This window comes from Ambystoma mexicanum, chromosome 12 (genome assembly GCF_040938575.1).
Source record: "Ambystoma mexicanum isolate Mex_15411 chromosome 12, UKY_AmexF1_1, whole genome shotgun sequence".
In the NCBI taxonomy this organism is placed as follows: Eukaryota; Metazoa; Chordata; class Amphibia; order Caudata; family Ambystomatidae; genus Ambystoma; species Ambystoma mexicanum.
The window spans coordinates 1007308830-1007326511 of NC_090936.1; positions in this window are offsets into that span (position 1 = coordinate 1007308830).

Genomic DNA, 17682 nt, shown 5'->3' on the forward strand with positions numbered 1-17682 from the left:
TCTTCCATGACCTATCAATCCCTTTACGGGGATCCTTATTGGTCTTTGAAACAAAGGTGAGCATCTTCGGATCCAACTCGGGGGCTTCCGCTACCTTCCCCGGCAAGTCTGGTCGGGGGCATTCTGCTCGAAGACGCTGTCGCACTTCTTTATCCAAGGCTTTCCGCAGCCTTGCTGCCATATATTGAGCCACTCTTGGAGAAGGCTGCCAGTCGGAAGACCTCGGATTTCTGATAGTATCCGGGTCAAACATATCATCCTTTTCTTTTCGGGCTTTTTTGCCCCCGCTGGGTTTCGCCCACTCTTCCTCGACCGGCTCCCCCGGCTCCAGAGGGGACAAGCCCCCTTCCTCTGGCTCTTCTTCCGAGCCTAGGTCATCATCTCCTTCATTTTCTTCCCCAGGAGAGGGGGTCTGAAGTCCGGCACGGCCTGACGCTGCAAATATGCTTTCTTAAGCTTCGCAAAGGCGTCTGCGACCTCCGGGGCCTTATCATCCGCCCCATCCGTAGGGCCCTGGGGGTCTGCAGAGGCTTTTCTCTTGCGGGCCTGAATACTCCCCTTAGACCCTGCTCCAGAGGGTTCGATGGGCAAGCTGCGAGTCTTCTTGGTGCTTTCAGTAGGCTGGTGAAGCATGGCTTCCAGTGTCTCAAGCCTTTCTTGTAAGGGTCTCACCCCTTGTGCCACTGCATCTACTAGGGAATTCCCCAGCACCTCCTTGAAACTAGCAGCCAAGTCAAGGGACTGCTCCTCCTCACTCCACTCAAATTCTGACGTGATAGGGATGCTGCGTGCCTCAATACCTTTGTGTAGGTGTCTTATGCTGCCCACTTCCTAGCAGATGCTCTGAGACAACCTCTGTGCCTCTTCGAAATATCCTCAATCTATATCTCTTTATCTATTTATTTTTTATTTTTTTATTTTTTATATCGTGGCTGCACCGGACTCACTTGATCTGTTGAGCCTGTGATGGGTTATGGGTCTGTAACTTATCCTCTGAGACAGAAGCCTCGTATATGTGTGCTTGCTCACACTGTTCTTCGCACGTTTTTTTTTTTCTTTCTTTTTATACACAGCGGGATGATCCCGCGCTTGCCTCCTTCTCCTGAGGCTACGCAGGCCCTCGTTCGCCGTGTGCCTCACGGGTGTGGGGAGAAAACAGTGTAACCAGGAGCCGCATTGAAAGCTCCGTCATGATCAGAGGAAGGATCTTGCTGCCGGGGCCGCGTCGCAAAATGAGTGCGACGCGGCTCGGCACTCCGAAAAACTCCGCCCCCACGAGGGGGGCCGGAGTATTCCTTCCAGGCCTTCGGCGAGGACTCGATGTGTCCGGCGCTCGCCCCGCCTCCCAAAGGGAGGGGGGGGCGAAGCGTGTCCGCTCCCCACTGGAGGGGCGGCTCGAGGGAGCTCCGCGGCCGGGCAACGCATCCCTGATGTGCCAGGAATACGGCACGGGGCTAGCGGCCGCCGGAGCTCCCGATGCTGCTACGAAGCAGCCAAATATAATCGCGTGCTATGTTCGCGCACGCAACAAAGCCACGGAGGCTGCTCACACTCGGACAGAAGTCCTGCAAAAACACTCCTATCTACGTAAACCCATTAGTATAAAACACATACTATGCTGTGCAAGCATGCTTTGAAAACCCTCAGATCTCCAACTTAACTAAATCGTACAGTAATCCTATCTAAACACACAATAGCTGGGAGGTAGAAGGAAAAATCACTTATCTGCTTGAAGAGCAGTAAAAGAAGAGGAGGAGCTCAGGAACAGGATGTGGTCATAGCTGAGCTGGAGAGAAGGAAGGACTACAGAGACTTTGGGATATGTAGTTTTAAAGTGAAAGTCATATGGACATTTCTTTGTTGTTTGATATAGTTGTTGAAACTGCTGAAGGGTAGTAATAAAGAAGTTGAAGCATAATGCTTGCATCCAGTCTTGTCATAGAATCAGGTGCTCCTTTCATGAAGTGAACACAGCATGGAAAGATTCACGCTGAGCATACTTCATAAAAGTAGCTCCTTACTGAAAGGCAAAATGCAAAGGCAGTGCTTCCCACAACACAGTGGCTTAACAGCGGATCAGAGTTTATTGGCTTTTTGCCTGTGTCAGATGCTCCTTTCAATTAACACAGCATCATTCTCTGCCGACTTCTTGAAAGTAGCATCTTACTGTAAGGCTGAATGCAAAGGCAGTAACTGCCGATAAATGCTGATCAGCTTGTTATTGTTCTTAAAGCTGTGGGATTGGCACTCCCCAGACAAGGAGGCGGGCCCCGCCAGGGGGGTGCACCCCACAGTTTGAAGAACACTGCTTTAGCGGGTCATTACTGGAGAGGTACCCCTATAAGAGAGCACCTGCTTTCACCTGTCGAAAAGATGGCGGCCACTTAAGCACGCACTCGAGGGCTTGTCACCTTTACTTCCTGTGTCCCACCCTTCCCTGCAGGCTTACTTCAGGTTCCTTTTGTTAGCTAAGTTGGTTTGGCTTGCTTAACAGGCCGTTACTTGACACAATTGGAGGCTACCAATATCTCTCAGGTCTGTATAGCTGAACGGACAAACCCTGGTAGGTGGCACACAAAGATTTGGCACATGCCGGGCCTCTCAGTTCCAGCACTCCTTCTGCATACCCTGGTAGATAGCCAGCTTGCTTACCAACCTCAGTTAAATTGGTGAAGTCAGGTGTCTCTGCTGGTACTGCCACAGGTGCCAAGCCATTCATTCTCCCTGGCTGGGTGGCACCCCAACCAACTAACTGGACAGTTGCCCGTACAATCCTCTAAACCCTAACCCCTAGGAGCCCTATCCATCCATGGACCTCTTTACACCAAACATAGCACAGACATCTGGCTCCAAGAGCGTCCGTGCTCCCTGCTAATACAAGAACATTGCCAGCTTTTTGGTATGCTGTTAAAACAAACTTGATGAGGGGGAAAATGTGATGCTGTTCTTTGGCCCTTTTGGCTCACATTTCCATTTATTTATTTTATTTATTTATTGGGTATTTAAAATGTGCCCATATAGCAAAGGGTGTTTCAAGGCATAACAAGACAAGGGGGGGAGGGGGAACAGGGATGAATAAAAACATAGAAGGTCCTACTAGACCTTGTGTAATTCGGTCATGCAAGTGCAGTAGCAAGAAGTGCGGGGGTGATGGAAGGGGGAAGTGCCGGTCAGGGAGGAAAGGGCCCAGGGGCTATGCGAGTGCCAAGGGGAGGTCAGGTGAATGAAGTGCCAGGGGAATGCAGAGAGTGCAGGAGAAGAGGTCCATGTGCTAAGTGCGAGGGACAAGGCTGTTAGGGCTCAGGCAAGTGCAGGTGGAGGAAGCCCTGAAGGGCAAGTGCAGGTAGGGAGGGTTTGGGGGAGACTTGTCGAGGGGGGCCTGGTGCCCCATAAAAATCTCAAGGAACCAGGCAGTCAGTCAAAAGAGTCAGAAGAGATGTTAGCAGAATTGGGGCAGTAAGAAGGAGGAAGATAAAAGGAGGGTCTTGAGAAGCTCAGGAACGTATGGAGCTGTAGCTCAAGTCTCAGAGGGTCAAGGAAGCCATTCCTCACTCTTTGCTTGGAAAAGCGTATGATCTGATGAGAGTTTGCGCTAGAAGAACGAAGGGTTCTAGCAGGGAGATATTTAGGGAGAGAGTGTTGGATGTAGCAGGATCCCAGTCCCCTGAAAGCTTTGTGGATGATGAAGAGAGTCTTCAGCTTGATCCTTGTGGCAACCGGGAGCCAGTGGAGAGATTTTAGGTCTGGAGAGATGCGGTCCCTGGGTTTGAGACCAAGTTTTACAGTCCTATTCTGGATTAGTTGAAGGGGACGAAGGGAGGAGTTAGGCAGATTGAGGAAGAGGCTGTTGCAGTAGTCCAGCCCGGAGAAGACAAGAGCTCTGAAGACATTGAGTTGCTGGGGGAAGGTGAGGAAAGGGAGAATGCCTCTAAGGAGGTGCAGCTGAAAGTGAGCCTTTTTGGCAAGGTCCGTGATGTGAGGGGAGGCGAGAGAGGAGTCGAATATGACACCAAGGTTTTTTGCCTCACCGGAGGGTGAAGGGAGGGGGCCAATGGAGGCCCTTATCAACCATTCTAGCTGCTCCTTGCCAGGTGTGAAAACCCCTCACCTCCAAAACCTCCCTGATTGCAAAATGAGGTAAATGGGGAATTCACTTAGTGGCCAATTTTGGTGCCCAATCTCTTCCAAGGAGTCTTCTCCTCCAGTTGGTCACTTCTAGGGGAATTCTCAGCAGTGGTTTCTTTTTTTCATTATTGGGTGTTACAGTTAACATATAACTTTGCACACATTAAAAGAGACATACATAATAAATATAAATTGTATAAACATTCTAATATAATTATACAATAATTCCATTACAATTAAGAATTGCATTGGATCATCCTATTTTCTAATACAAGATTTAAGTTTATTTTTCAATCTCTTCAATTTACCCACAATCAGATTCCCGAAAACATATCACTGCAATAATAAATGTGACTTGAATACCAATCAAGCATCTTATCCAAAATCCATCTCTATATATAGTATCTAGGATATAAATAAACTTCTCAAATTGCATTTCCCTTTCCATTATTAGTTTGTCACATTGCCATAATAGATGACTAACATTTTCTGTATAACCCAATTGTTTATGTGGGGGCCAACTCTCTTTTCCCTACCGATATTCATTCTGGGACCCAAAACGGCCATACACGGAGCCGATTCAAACTCGACATAAGGTACACTTTTCTATATACCCGAAATGAAAACTTCACAACACACAGCTGTGGCTTGCCCAGTAAATAGGCACATGTTATAATTTCCTGAGCTCCCTTTTTCCCTCTCGCCCTTTCCAAGTTGTCAATATGGTCCCAGATATAGGCTTTTTTTTAAAGGTCTATTCCTAATACACATTATATCTGCATCCCAATCTATCTTCAAATCTATTTTATTCAAAAATTCTAATACACATTTCTTAAAGTTCTTTAATATTATAATATGTTCCTCTCCAATTGCTTCTTTTAATATTACATATATGGATTATCATTTATTTAGTGCATTTTAATAAATAACATACACTTTTTGATAGCAACTATAGTACTCAGAGCAGCTATGTCCAGCTCCAATCGGATAACTTCAATTGGTGCTGAATTCGAGGTACCTAGTAAATACAAAGCGCCCCATTTGCCCTTCCAATGTATACAGCCCTTCATCTTCAAACGAAAAGCAAGCTTCGTGTCCATATAGAATCATGGGAACAATACTCTGTTTATACACCATCAAAAGACCCTTCCGGCTGCGGGCACCCTGTTGAGTCACATAATGTTTTATCACCACTATTTTAGTAAATGCCTTTTTACGGTGACTGGACCTAAAGATTGACTCACTTGCAGCTGTGGTAAAGCAGACTCCTAGGTAATTATGGGTTGTAACTCACTAAATGCTTTGTTGTTCTAGATTTAAATATCACTTCCTCTACTAAAGCACATGTATTTGGTTTTCTCCATATTGACTTTCAATTCTAGGTTATGGGAGAAATCCAGCACAGCTACTAATGTTCACCTAAGGCCAATTGGTGAAGTCCATTACAACTAAATCATCAGCATAGCTCATGGATATAATGTGGTGTCTACCTATTCTGGACACATTTGGAATACATTTTAGAGCATTTTTCTGTGAATTATAAAGACCGTTATCCACATAAGGTTTTATAGGAAACAAGAGGCTAAGGCAATGCTACTGGATTGCAAACTCATTAAGATCTTTGAAAAGTTCCAGTGAAATGTTAGCATTTGAAAAGATTCTGTCAAAACAAAACTGTTTTTGCCCTAGTGATACTAGTCTTAGCGGATCTTAGTTTCAATGAAAATGGTATCTTATGCTGTTTATCATGAGATTCTCCGCATAATCTTTTGGCCTGATGGACTGATACGTTCAAAGTGATTAACTCAGAATTGAAGCAAGTCATTTTTTCTTGAGGGGAAGGTTTACTTCACTTATGGTTCAATGGAACTATGGCATTGGCTTTTTGGCAATTTTGGAGTGAAAAGTATCCAACAGTCTCTCTAGTTGGGAACAGTAATCCATGAGTCAGTTACAGAAGCAATCAGTAAAAGAAGATGACAATCTAAAGTCATATTGGCACATTTCCAGGTTTTTACAGGATTGAGCTCCACTAAAGACTTCAGATCCTCCCTTTTGAGTGGAACAAGGAAAGGTATCGCTGCGTCCATGATTGGATTAAGGGAAGAAATGGGATTTTGGTAGGGGAGGGTCGTGATTTCTTGGTGGTGAATTTTTATAATAGCCCTCATTCCCAGTTTGGGGAAAACTGTCTTTCTATCCTAGCCTCCATAATGGAGGGCTTGGTAAGCTGGGTGGCTACGTATGATCTACTTCTTATCCTAGGGGGGTATTTGAACCTCAAGCTGGGTAATGGATCACGCAGTACTTTGTTTTGCCTGACGGAAGATGATTTGGCTGGTATATTGCCACCGACCATGAGAGATGGAAGAATCAGCAAGGAGGGGCTTGGGTTTTGGAAAGTCCTTTTTGCCTTGGGGCTGCGAGCTGTCAATGGTTGTTTTCCTGAGGGTGCTCTGGGAAACTTTACTTTTACCTTTGCATTGGGTCGTTCTACCATTATTTCTGTGTCCCAGTGAAATTCTGGGATTGTGTTACTGAGTTTAGGGCGCTGGATGCTTTGCATAGATAAGAGCATGGTGCCTAGTGTGAGAACCTGAAGAGGAATATCTGGCAGGCTCTCAAAAGTTTTGTATCTGGCTACTTAGACCAGAGTGTCACATGGTTTGAATTTTCACTATTACTGACTCATCTTTTGGCTTTCTTTACACGGAGTGGACGCAGAAAGAGGAGCAGTCCTCACCCCAGGTTGTTTAATACTGAGTGCACTGGATTAAGGTGTTGTCTGCTGAGAACTATAAAGAACCTGTTATCTACAAGGCTTGATATTGTCAAGGATCAAGAGTCTTTTAAGAAGGCTATTGCTTGTAGAAAGGATGCAATTGAAACGGAGTTCTTGGAGGCTTGGGTCAATTCGCTGATTAATAATGACACTAAACTCTTTTGGGACATTACTTATAATGAGCTCATATATAAATACAAGTTTGGTGGCCAGTCCTCAGCAGTCTCTGATGAGGATTGGGTAACTCATTCTTCCTTATGTATTAATGGCTCTGGCGATATGGCTAGTGTTGTACCCCTTGCTTTAGAGCCTAACTTATCATCTGGCGTCACAGAGGATGTCGTCATATTTACTGTAAGAGAAATATTGACAGCTATTAAGAACTAGGGCAGGAATAAGGCTCCTGGTTTGGATAATGTTCCCGCAGACTTGTTCTTGGTGGAACCAAACCTGTGGACCCCCATTCTGACCTTGGGGCTTAATGCAGCATGTGCTGAAGGTATTTATCCTGTTTCTTGGCCCCACGCTATCATCTGTCCAATATATAAAAAAGGCCCAAGGGTGTTACCAGCATCTTAGAGACCAATCTCTCTTTAAGACTGTGTGTTTAAGATCTTGGGGTGGGCAATCCTTGGGAGACTGGAGTCTTGGGTGGAGAGCACAAACATCTTCTCTTCCATTCAGTGGGTTTCAGAACAGGCCCTGAACCTTTATCTGGTGCTGGCGCATTCTTTGTTTAGAAAGGACAAACCTATTTATCTGGCTTTCATGGATCTGAGCACTGCATTTGACAAGGTATATCGCCCTGTTGCCTTGGTGGATCTTCTAGAAGGATTACATCATTCGATGATGGCCTTTGTGACGAGTGGACCTGCTGGATATTGTACCCCTTTCTTTCAGGTTGAATGCGGGGTGGGTCAAAGCTGCGTTATGACCCCTCTTCTTTCCTGTCTCTATATAAATGGTCTTGATGACCATTTACTTAAATCTAATTCTGATTTTCCCAGGTTATGCAATTGGTGCTTGCCTTTATTTACCTATGCAGACAAAACGGTTTTACTAGCTCGCACTCCTAGATCTCTTCAGTGCCTGATGACTATGCCCAATTTATGGATACGCTGGGCCTAAAGGTAAATGCCAAGAAGTCATCAGTAATTGTTTGCCACAGGGGGTAGCACATGCCAAGGTTTTTAGCTATTTTTGCATCGGTGAGCTTGTTCCCAGAGTGACTCATTTTGATTACCTGGGGTAATCTTTGAGGTCATTTAAAACAAAACCGATTGAGCTAATACGTAACGTTTTTCAGGGCAAAACGTCTTCTGTGGCAAAGTTTGGCATGGAACTGTGGGGTTTTGTCAAAACTGATTGTATCCAGGTGGTTGAGAATAAAATGTTCAAGAGTACTTTGGGGTAACATGGGTCTGCCCCCAACTTTGCATGTCATCAAGAACTGGGCTGCTGCTTTCTTACTCGTGTGATTGCATGTATGCCTGCCAGTCATTGGCTGAGAATCTGGGGCAATACCAAAACTACTTTGACTCAGGAATTGGGTCAGGAATTGGCTTGTTATCTTGTGTGCAGGGATCCCCTTCTGAGCACACCATGGCTGAGGCATGTGAAAACCTTGCTCCTGGAAGCGGGTGTAGGTCACTGTTTTTCCACAGCATTTTTTTTCCATGATTGATGTAAACTCTGCAAAAAGCAGTGTATTCCAGTCTCTTTAGACCAAGAGAGAGTCCTTGGAGATTATGAGGCCTGCCAATAGAAAAAATCTGATTATCTCGTCTCCTACTCTTCAAATGTATTTCAGCTGGGCACAACACTCGTTTCAACGTATCCCTATTTCTAGGGCACGTTTTAACTGTATTCATTTAAGAGCTGTGGTGGCAGCTATGCTCAAGGGGGCTGTGGATCAATTGTGTTTGCTTTGTGGGGTGCCTAAGGATGACCTAGCACAACTTTTCATATTTTGCCTAGCTTTTTGAGCTATTAGTTGGGTTTGGGTTTTCGCTGTTATGAACCCGCATTGCACTATTTGTTGCGGGCAGACTCTGCATAAGTGGGTTGGGCTGTATTGACTTTTCTTAAACTAGCTCTGTTTTGGAAAGAATCTCTACTAAGAGCAGTCAGATCCTGAGCATTGTAGTTTTATTTTTATTTTGTTGCGTCTAATGATAGCCATTAACATTTTGTGTAATATTGTTGATTGTCAATTTTTTTGTGTGTAATGTTTTTATTGTATGCTTTGTTTTACCGAAATAAACAATGGAAATGAAATGAAATGAAATATATTTCATTGTATTAGTTTTAATATCATTAAAATATGTGGAACTAACTTTTTGAAGGTTTGATATTTCTTGTTATAGAATCGAGCGGAGTTCGGATAAAGGGAGCTGAGACTCAAATAATAATAGGGTAGTGACTTTATAAAGCCATGCAGTACTACTGCATTTAAATCCGGCCACCCTTTCTAGTGCTTGATTGATTATGTTGGGGGGCCTTCGCTTTAGATTCCAGAATGCACCAGGGTTTCTCTCGTCTGGTCTCATTGTTTACTTTCACTGCTCGTGTTTGGAAACCTTTAATCCTTATTCCAGAATGGAACCTTCCCCATCCACTTGATGCTACTTGTCAGCCTTTTTCAGCTCAGACTGGAAGAGATCAGTCAGGGATCACACTCAACCCATCTGATACTACCTGCCCGCTTCTCTCCGCTCTGGAAAGGCTCTCTCTCCAGTTGCTTGGTATCACTCATTGGTGTCTCCCAGCTCTGGCATACATCTTTTCAAGACACATTGGGCCTCATTACGACCCAGGCGGTAAGTTACCGCCTGGGTCGTACCTTTACCACCATGGCGTAAACTACGTTTACGCCATGGTGGTTGGTGGACTTACCGCCCCATTCCGAGGTTGGCGGGGCGGTAAGTCCCCAATCCCCATTTACCCTTCCCTATTCCCGTTTTTGCCCCATAGGGCATAATGGGAGTGGGGAAGGCGTTAATTACGCCACCGTAAATTACGGTGGCGTAATTAACAACATGGTCCCTTAGCGCCATGGATTTTAACACCTGCTAAAAGCAGGTGTTAAATCCGCCATGGCGCTAAGGGACCTCGGAATCAGGCGGTAAGGGTCGGCGCTGTTTACGCCGCCGTAAACCCCTTACCGCCTGGGTCCTAATGAGGCCCATTGTTCTGCCCCTTACCTTCTCTCCACTGAGCCCACATTCTCTATTCTTCCGTGATCATAGACATTGTGTTCAGACTCTGGAGATGATTGTATTGTGGGTGACACTTAACCGCACTCTTCCACCCCAGTGGCGTCAGCAAGGTACCTGGGCATCCTTTTATCATACGAATCTCTCCTTCCATTATACAGTCAGTACCGTATTAAAAACATCCACTACCAAAAACTCCTGCTATAAACTCCTCTTGCTTAAGAAGCCCATCTGACTCGACTTTCCACATAGAGTGAAAATTGTCAGAGCTCTAGTACCAAACCAGGTGGACTATTGCAAGGTGAATTCGCTGGGCTCCTGAAGAAAACAATGAAACCTCTCGAATTGGAGCAAAATCAGGAAGTACAACTGATGCTCAGTCTCAAGAAACTGCACCAAATCACTCCAGTACTGAAATTCATCCACTGGCACGCTACAGACCACAGAGTGCCCTATGCATGTTTCACTTGCAACGTGGGGGTCTTGCCCTGTGGACCTATCAGACATTGGTCCGGATACACCCACACCAGGAACCTTATGTTATCTGTGTCAGGCCCAAGCCACCGAGGCTCGGACTGGAGCAAGAATGGCGATGCTCATGGGGCCCTAAACTGTGGAACGCCTCCCTGAGAGCCTAGGAATCAAAGAGGGGCACCTTCACTTCCTAAAAGCACCCGAGACTGCGCTGTTCAAACCCTTTTATTTGAATCTGCATTCATTATAGCTGTACTCCTTTCAGTTTGGGAGCCAGTCAGTGAGTGTGCTGCAGCTCTGGGTGACATGCTCCTGCTGCAGACATGATCATATACCTACCACCCTCCTGTGAAGTGCTGTGCATAGGATGGGGTGGGGAGAAGAAAGACGGGATGCCATATATCCCACTGTCTTGAAATGCCATAACACTTAAGGAAACTAGAGTCACGAGTTGTAAACTCTCTTTGAAGAATTGGTTCACAAGCACTACCTGCGCATTTGTCGGGGAGGACAGAGGGCAGCCTGATTATGTTTGATGATCTATGACTGCAGAGACTGTCATTTTCAGGAGATTAGTTGGACTCCATTAATTAAGCTGGATACCCTTTTCTTTAGACAACGCTTTCGAAGACTTTAGTGTTTTTCGACGCAGTTATGTTGCTTTCAAAGTAAAATTAAGTCCATTTTGTGAGGGGGTCTACTAGGCCAAATCCATATTTATCATGTCATCCTTGTCCATTTTATCTAGTGGACCTATGAAATCTAAAGCCAGTTTTATCTTCGCAAGTTCGGGTATCATTATTTGGCTTCATGCATGCTTGGAAGGCTGTTATCACTTTGGACACATGCTCAGAACGTAGTGATTTTAATTTTAACTTCATTGTGCATTTCAAGCCACCAAGTCCTGTCTTTCAATCTTCTTTTCATCCTGCTTACACCTAAGTATCTTGAATGAAACTTTTCATCTAGATTATTCTTATGGCCATTGGTTGTAGGAATATGTGGTTTGCCAAGAGCAAGACACCTTTCATTATGAGCTCATCAGCTACTGTCCAGTAAGGTTGTGTGTGCAGTTGCAGGTTCTTCTCTACAGTCAATCCATTGAATGTGGTCAAAACATTCCTTGATTGCTTCATCCTGTGATGAATGCTTTGTATCAGGGGTTGTCTTAAGGCAGGTCATGTAAAAAATACCAAAGTAGTCCAAAAAGGAGCATAAAGCAAGCAAGAAGCTACTTGGTTTATTGCAGGCCCAGACGTAGCTGTGAAAGCACAATTTAATCAGCACAGTGATATGATATGATATGGCATTTATAACGCACCTATACACAGGTGTTTCAAGGCGCGATGAGGCAAGGGAGGGGGAACAAAGGGAAGACAGAAAACGATCCTACTAGGCCAGGTGTCATTCAGATCGCGCAAGTGCATGGGGAGGGGGAGAGGGAAAAGTGTGCGGGGAAGGGAGAGGGGAAAAATGCAGTACAAGTGATAGTAGAATAAATAAGATAAAGAAAAAAGAAAAGAAAAATGGCCGTTGGTGGCAAGTGCAAGGCAAGTGCAGACATAAGTGCTGGTAGGGGGACTGTAGGGATACAGAAAACAGTCCCCATGTGCCGGGGTAGCAAGGGAGGCAGTGCAGGTGGGCAACTGGGGAGGCCTGAGCCTGAGAATCAGAAAGGGTGACCAGGTAACCGGTGCCGTTTCTGACAAGAGTTTAGCGGGGGATAGAAAGAAGAGGCAAAGAGGAAGGTTTTGAGGTGCTTCCGGAACCAGAGATGGTTCTCCTCAAGTTTCAGGGAGACAGGAAGGCTGTTCCAGAGGGGAGCCCCTGCCGAAGAGAGAGATCTGCCACCAACTCGTTACTTGGAGAAGCGACTGACCCTGAGGGAGTTGGATGCGGATGAGCGAAGAGCTTGAGAATGAAGATATTTAGGAAGAGAGAGTTGAAGGTATTTCGGACCCATGCCCCAGAAGGCCTTGTGGACAATGCAGATGGTTTTGCACTTACTCCTCGCAGCCACTGGGAGCCAATGAAGAGATTTAAGTCCTGATGAGAGCTACGATCCCTTGGCTTGAGGCCAAGGACAAGTCTCGCAGTCATGTTCTGGATAAGTTGTAGAGGGCGGAGAGTAGAGGCAGGCAGATTTAGATGGAGGCTGTTATAATAGTCCAGCCTACAGAGAACCAGGGCTCTGGAGACAGTGAGCTTCTGGGGGAAGGAGAGGAAAGGAAAAATACCTCTGAGGAGGTGCAGCTGGTAGTGAGACTTCTTAGAGACGTCGGAGATGTGAGGAGAGAAGGCGAGTGTGGAGTCGAAGATGACTCCAAGGTTTTTTGCCTTGCAGATGGGAGCAGGAAGAGGGCCAAGAGAGGCCGGCCAGAGAGCTGCAGGGAAGGAGGGAACGGGTGTGCCGATGAGTAGAATCTCTGTTTTACAGGCATTGGATGGCAGAGAGACAGTTAGAGATGAGGGAAGGCGAGGAGGAGGCCGACGGTAGCCTGAAAAGGAGCTGGGTATCATCCGCATAGAACTGAAAGTTAGGTCAAAGAGTGGCGATGCGGTAGGCAAGGAGTGCCAGGTACTGGTTGAACAGCCAGGGAGAGAGGTTAGACCCTTGGTGGACACCACAGGTGGAGAAAAAGATATCAGAGAGGAAGGACCCAAGTTGGACCTGGGAGGAGAGGAAAGAAGTCAGCCATGCCAGAGCCTGACCAGGGATACCCAGGTTATCACGGAGACGGTTGAGCAGGATGGCATGGTTGACAGTGTTGAAGGCAGAAGAAAGATCAAGCAGGATGAGGATGCATGGGGTGTTGGAATCAAGGTTGGAGAACAGGTCTTCACGGATGTTCAAGAGAGCAGTTTCCGTGCTTCTGGCAGCTCTGAAGCCAGACTGATGGTCATGAAGACAACCAACAGATTCAGTGTGGAGATTAAGCTGGGAGATGGCCAGTTTCTCAAGGAGCTTGCCCAGAAAGGGAGTGATGGAGATTGGGTGATAGCAGGAGGGTTTGGCAGAGGGTTTCTTAAGAAGAGGGTGCACAAGGGAGTGCTTCAGGGGGTATGAGAAGACTCCAGTGGCGAAGGAGTGATTGCAGAAATCAGCCAGGGCAGGAGCCAGGGTGTCGATGTGGTCCTTGATAGTTTTGGAGGAACAGGGGTGAACTTGTTTTGACGAGACATTCATATATCAGACTTGTCTAGAAACCTCGTCTGCAGAGAAAGGGGAAAGGCAGAGAAGGAGGGAGCGGGGGTGGCTGCAGAAGGGCCAGAGGAGGAGCAGGGAATAGAGGGAGGGAGGCGATAGGAGGAGAGTGGAAAAGAACTGATAAAAAGGAGCTGTCAGTGCCGCCCACCACAGGTAAACATTTTGTAGAGCAATACATTATTAGCATAAAACAAAGTTAGCAACAATGTTAAATCAACCTACAAAGCTTTTTGGGATGACTATATCAGTCCCTTATAGCCAGCTATATGTTACTCAAGCATGATTGGAGCAAACCCTCTTCACCTCCTCTGTCAATGGCCTCCCTACAGGACACCACAAACCTTCCGACACTGCCCCATAATGACAAACATTTCATGACAGAATTTTGCTGACCACCAGAACGCTATTTGTCTGCCAATTCTCATGAGAAACACAATCCAACCTGGGTTTGGCAATGAAGAGACATTCAAATGGTATCTAACCAATGTGGTGCCCTGCTGACATTGACAAGGACATAAAACACTGTTGCACCCTCAGAACCCTCAGAACACCAAAACTCCCCACCTGATTGGCCCCCGTCTGGCTCACCCCTTCGCCTCACAGTCCTCTTCCCATGCCCATCTGCCAAGTGGCGATTTAAAAGTGCTTACCCTACCGTGATGCTCCTTCTATTTAACAGTATTTATTAACTAAACATCTTCCTTTCCCAGCGATTGTCCAGGAGCCTGGCTCACTGACATCGAAAGTATCAGCTAGACCCATCTCCCAGCGACTACAGTCTCCTGGGAATGGTCGGTTTGTAACATTTCTCTTGTGCACTGCCATGGTTGAGTGCTTGAGAAATTCATGTCTGCCCGGAAATATGGGGTCCGTCATTGTGAAACCCAAATTCACTTACTTACCTGCAGCCTATATGACAGGGTGGCTATGGTGTGGGTCATAGTATACTGCACTACGCCTGCTGTGCATTACCCCTGCCCCATGGTCTCTATCCCCCCAGCTACTCCCTGGTTTCCCCCACCCCTACTTTATCCCGCAACCTCCTCAAGCCCCACCTGTGCACATTATTTATTTATTTATTCACATTTGTATAGCGCACTTGCAGCCCATGGACATCGAGGCGCTGTTACAAGTAGGTGTTGGATTCTTAATTCAGCAGATATGCATGAGACGAGAGGTCTTATGGATACACAATTACAGGCATAGTTACAAGTGAAGAATGATAATCATAATACAGTGACAGAATGCAGTCAGGTATGTTTCATACAAAGAGCTTGGTTTTAAGAGCTTTGCGGAAGGCTTGGTGGGATTCAATCATTCTGATGTGAGGTGGCAGTGCGTTCCAGTGGGTGGCGGCCCGCGTGGGAAAGCTGGCACCACCGGCGCGCACCTTGCGTGATTTGGGCGTGACAATCGTGTTGGAATAGCACGTTCTTAATGGTCTGGTGGCAGAGTGCTTGGTGATTCTTTGGGTCAGGTAGGGTGGAGCAAGTTCATGGAGGCATTTGTGGGTGAGGGCGAGTGTTTTGAAAACAATCCTCTCTTTCACCGGAAGCCAGTGTGCCTGTCTTCTGACTTCTGAGATGTGGTCTTTTCTCGCGGTGCCTGTGGCCGCCCTAAGTGCATTATTTTGAACTAGCTGAAGTTTGGCCAGGTTCTTATTGGAGGTCCCAACGAGTAGGGCATTACAGTAGTCCAGCCTAGATCCAATTATTGCCCTGGCAATGGTGAGGCAATTCTGGCGTGACAAGAAAGGTCTGGCAGCGTTGAGGACTTTCGAGTAATAGGCTGAGGAGGAGGCAATGGCATTGACCTGTCTATCCATTGACAAGTCGGAGTCTAGGTAGACTCCGAGTGTCTTCACATGATTGGAGACCTTGATGGGAATGTTGTCAATAGTGAAGGAAGAGTAATGTACACTGAGGTTCCCCAACGTGGAAGGTGCTCCTATGAGGAGGAGTTCGGTTTTTTCACTATTGAGGCATAGCCAGTTGTCTGCCATCCATGATTGGATAGTGGAGTAGATGGTGGTAAGAGTTTTAGTATCCGCCAGGTAGTCGCCTGTGAGTGGGATGAGGACCTGGGTGTCATCCGCATAGTTAGTATACGAGATGCCCAGGGAGTCAAGGATGCTGAACAGTGGCCTCGTGAAGAGGTTGTAGAGCGTGGGCGCGATACATGAGCCCTGAGGCACACCGCAGGTGATGTGGCTAGGGGTGGCACAGGCTGAATCGGAGAAGACTTTCATGGCCCTTTCTTGGAGGAAGGAGGAAATCCATTCACAAGCTTTGGGGGAAAAGTTAGCTTGGGTAGCTAGATGGTGACACAAGGTGTTGTGGTCCACCAGGTCAAAGGCGGCGGATAGATCCAGGAGCAGAAGGAGAGCAGGTTTCCCTGCGTCTCTTAGATCGTCCATTTGGTTCTTTAGGTCCAAGAGAGCCGTTTCGGTGCCGTGTCGTGGGCGGAAGCCAGATTGCCGCAGGCCAAGGAGACGGTTTTCTTCAAGGAACTTTTGGACTTGCAGGTAAGCTGCTTTGTCCAAGATTTTCAGCAGGAAGGGTACAGTGGTGATAGGTCGATAATTCCCCGGGATCGTTGGGTCCAGCGAGGGTTTTTTGAGGAGTGGGCGTACCCAGGCCTCCTTAAGTCCGGTTGGAACGTGGCCAGACTGGAAGGATGAATTAATGAATGGCGCATAAGGTAACTGGTACAGCTGTCAATGATGTTTCCCCTCTTGGGATGCCCTCTCCCCTTACGCATCACTCCCGCAACTGCTAAGTGCGCCCCCCTTGGCAGCGCTGTATTTGCTCCTTTACCGCAGCTTCATCCATTTATCTCTATGATCGTGCCTTCTGTTTTTTCTTCTAAATCTTCTATTGACGCCCCAATACATTCATAGTTTAGCAAGTCCTTTGCATCCTCACTAGTATCTACCTTGTGCTTAGAATAACTCTGGAGATCTTGGTGCCAGTGGTCCAGAAAACCTTAAAGACTATCATAATCCAAATTATATTTTGACTCTAAAGCTTCTAAACTAAAAAGAAAGAGCTGGGCTTTGGAATGTCATTAGCACCAAGCCAAGACCTTGATGGCACAAAACCTGCTTTCATTACCAGGAGGTTTATCATGCTGTCATGGTTCCAGGTCACTTCGGCGACAGTAATTACGTCGTGGTAATTTACCATGAAGTAGTTGCTTCAAAATTCTTCATCAAATTTTTGTTTTATTATTCGTGGGGTGCCCCCCAATGTTCCCCTTCCCTGTCATTACTGCCCCTACCCCAAACCCTCCCCACCACCTTTTTACCCTTTACCCTCGAAATACCTATTTTGTCAATGAAACTTCAAAGTAATAATTTTGTGGTAAATTACCACAAAGTAATTACTGTCGGCAAAACGACAGGATACTGCTGTCCTCTTACAGAAAAAAAGTCCTTCCTCTTGACTGCATTGCTCAGTCTTCCAGCACTTCCGATGAGTTAGTCAACACATATGGTGTGCTCATGCTGCCTTCTGATTGTGCTGCCACTCTGGCTTGCAAGCTCCGGTAGTCTCTCTGGGCTCAATACACAAAGATTTAAACTGCAGCAAATCAGAGATACCCCGGATCGTCTCTGTGCTGCTCTTGCTCCCTTATACCCGATTCACAAACCTTAAGCCTGGAGCAAAGCTGGAGATGCCTGGAGCATTTCTGAGATACCCTTGAGCAAAGCTTTGAGAATCACATTTGCACGTCAGGACCTCAGATATGCTGCAAGCACCTACAGATTTTCTCCACTTTTAGCCATTGGAAATTGGTATAAGGCAGCAGGTGCAAATCAGAAATGCTCACCTGTATCTATGATTTGCTCCACTGCATATATTTTTGCAATCAGGGCG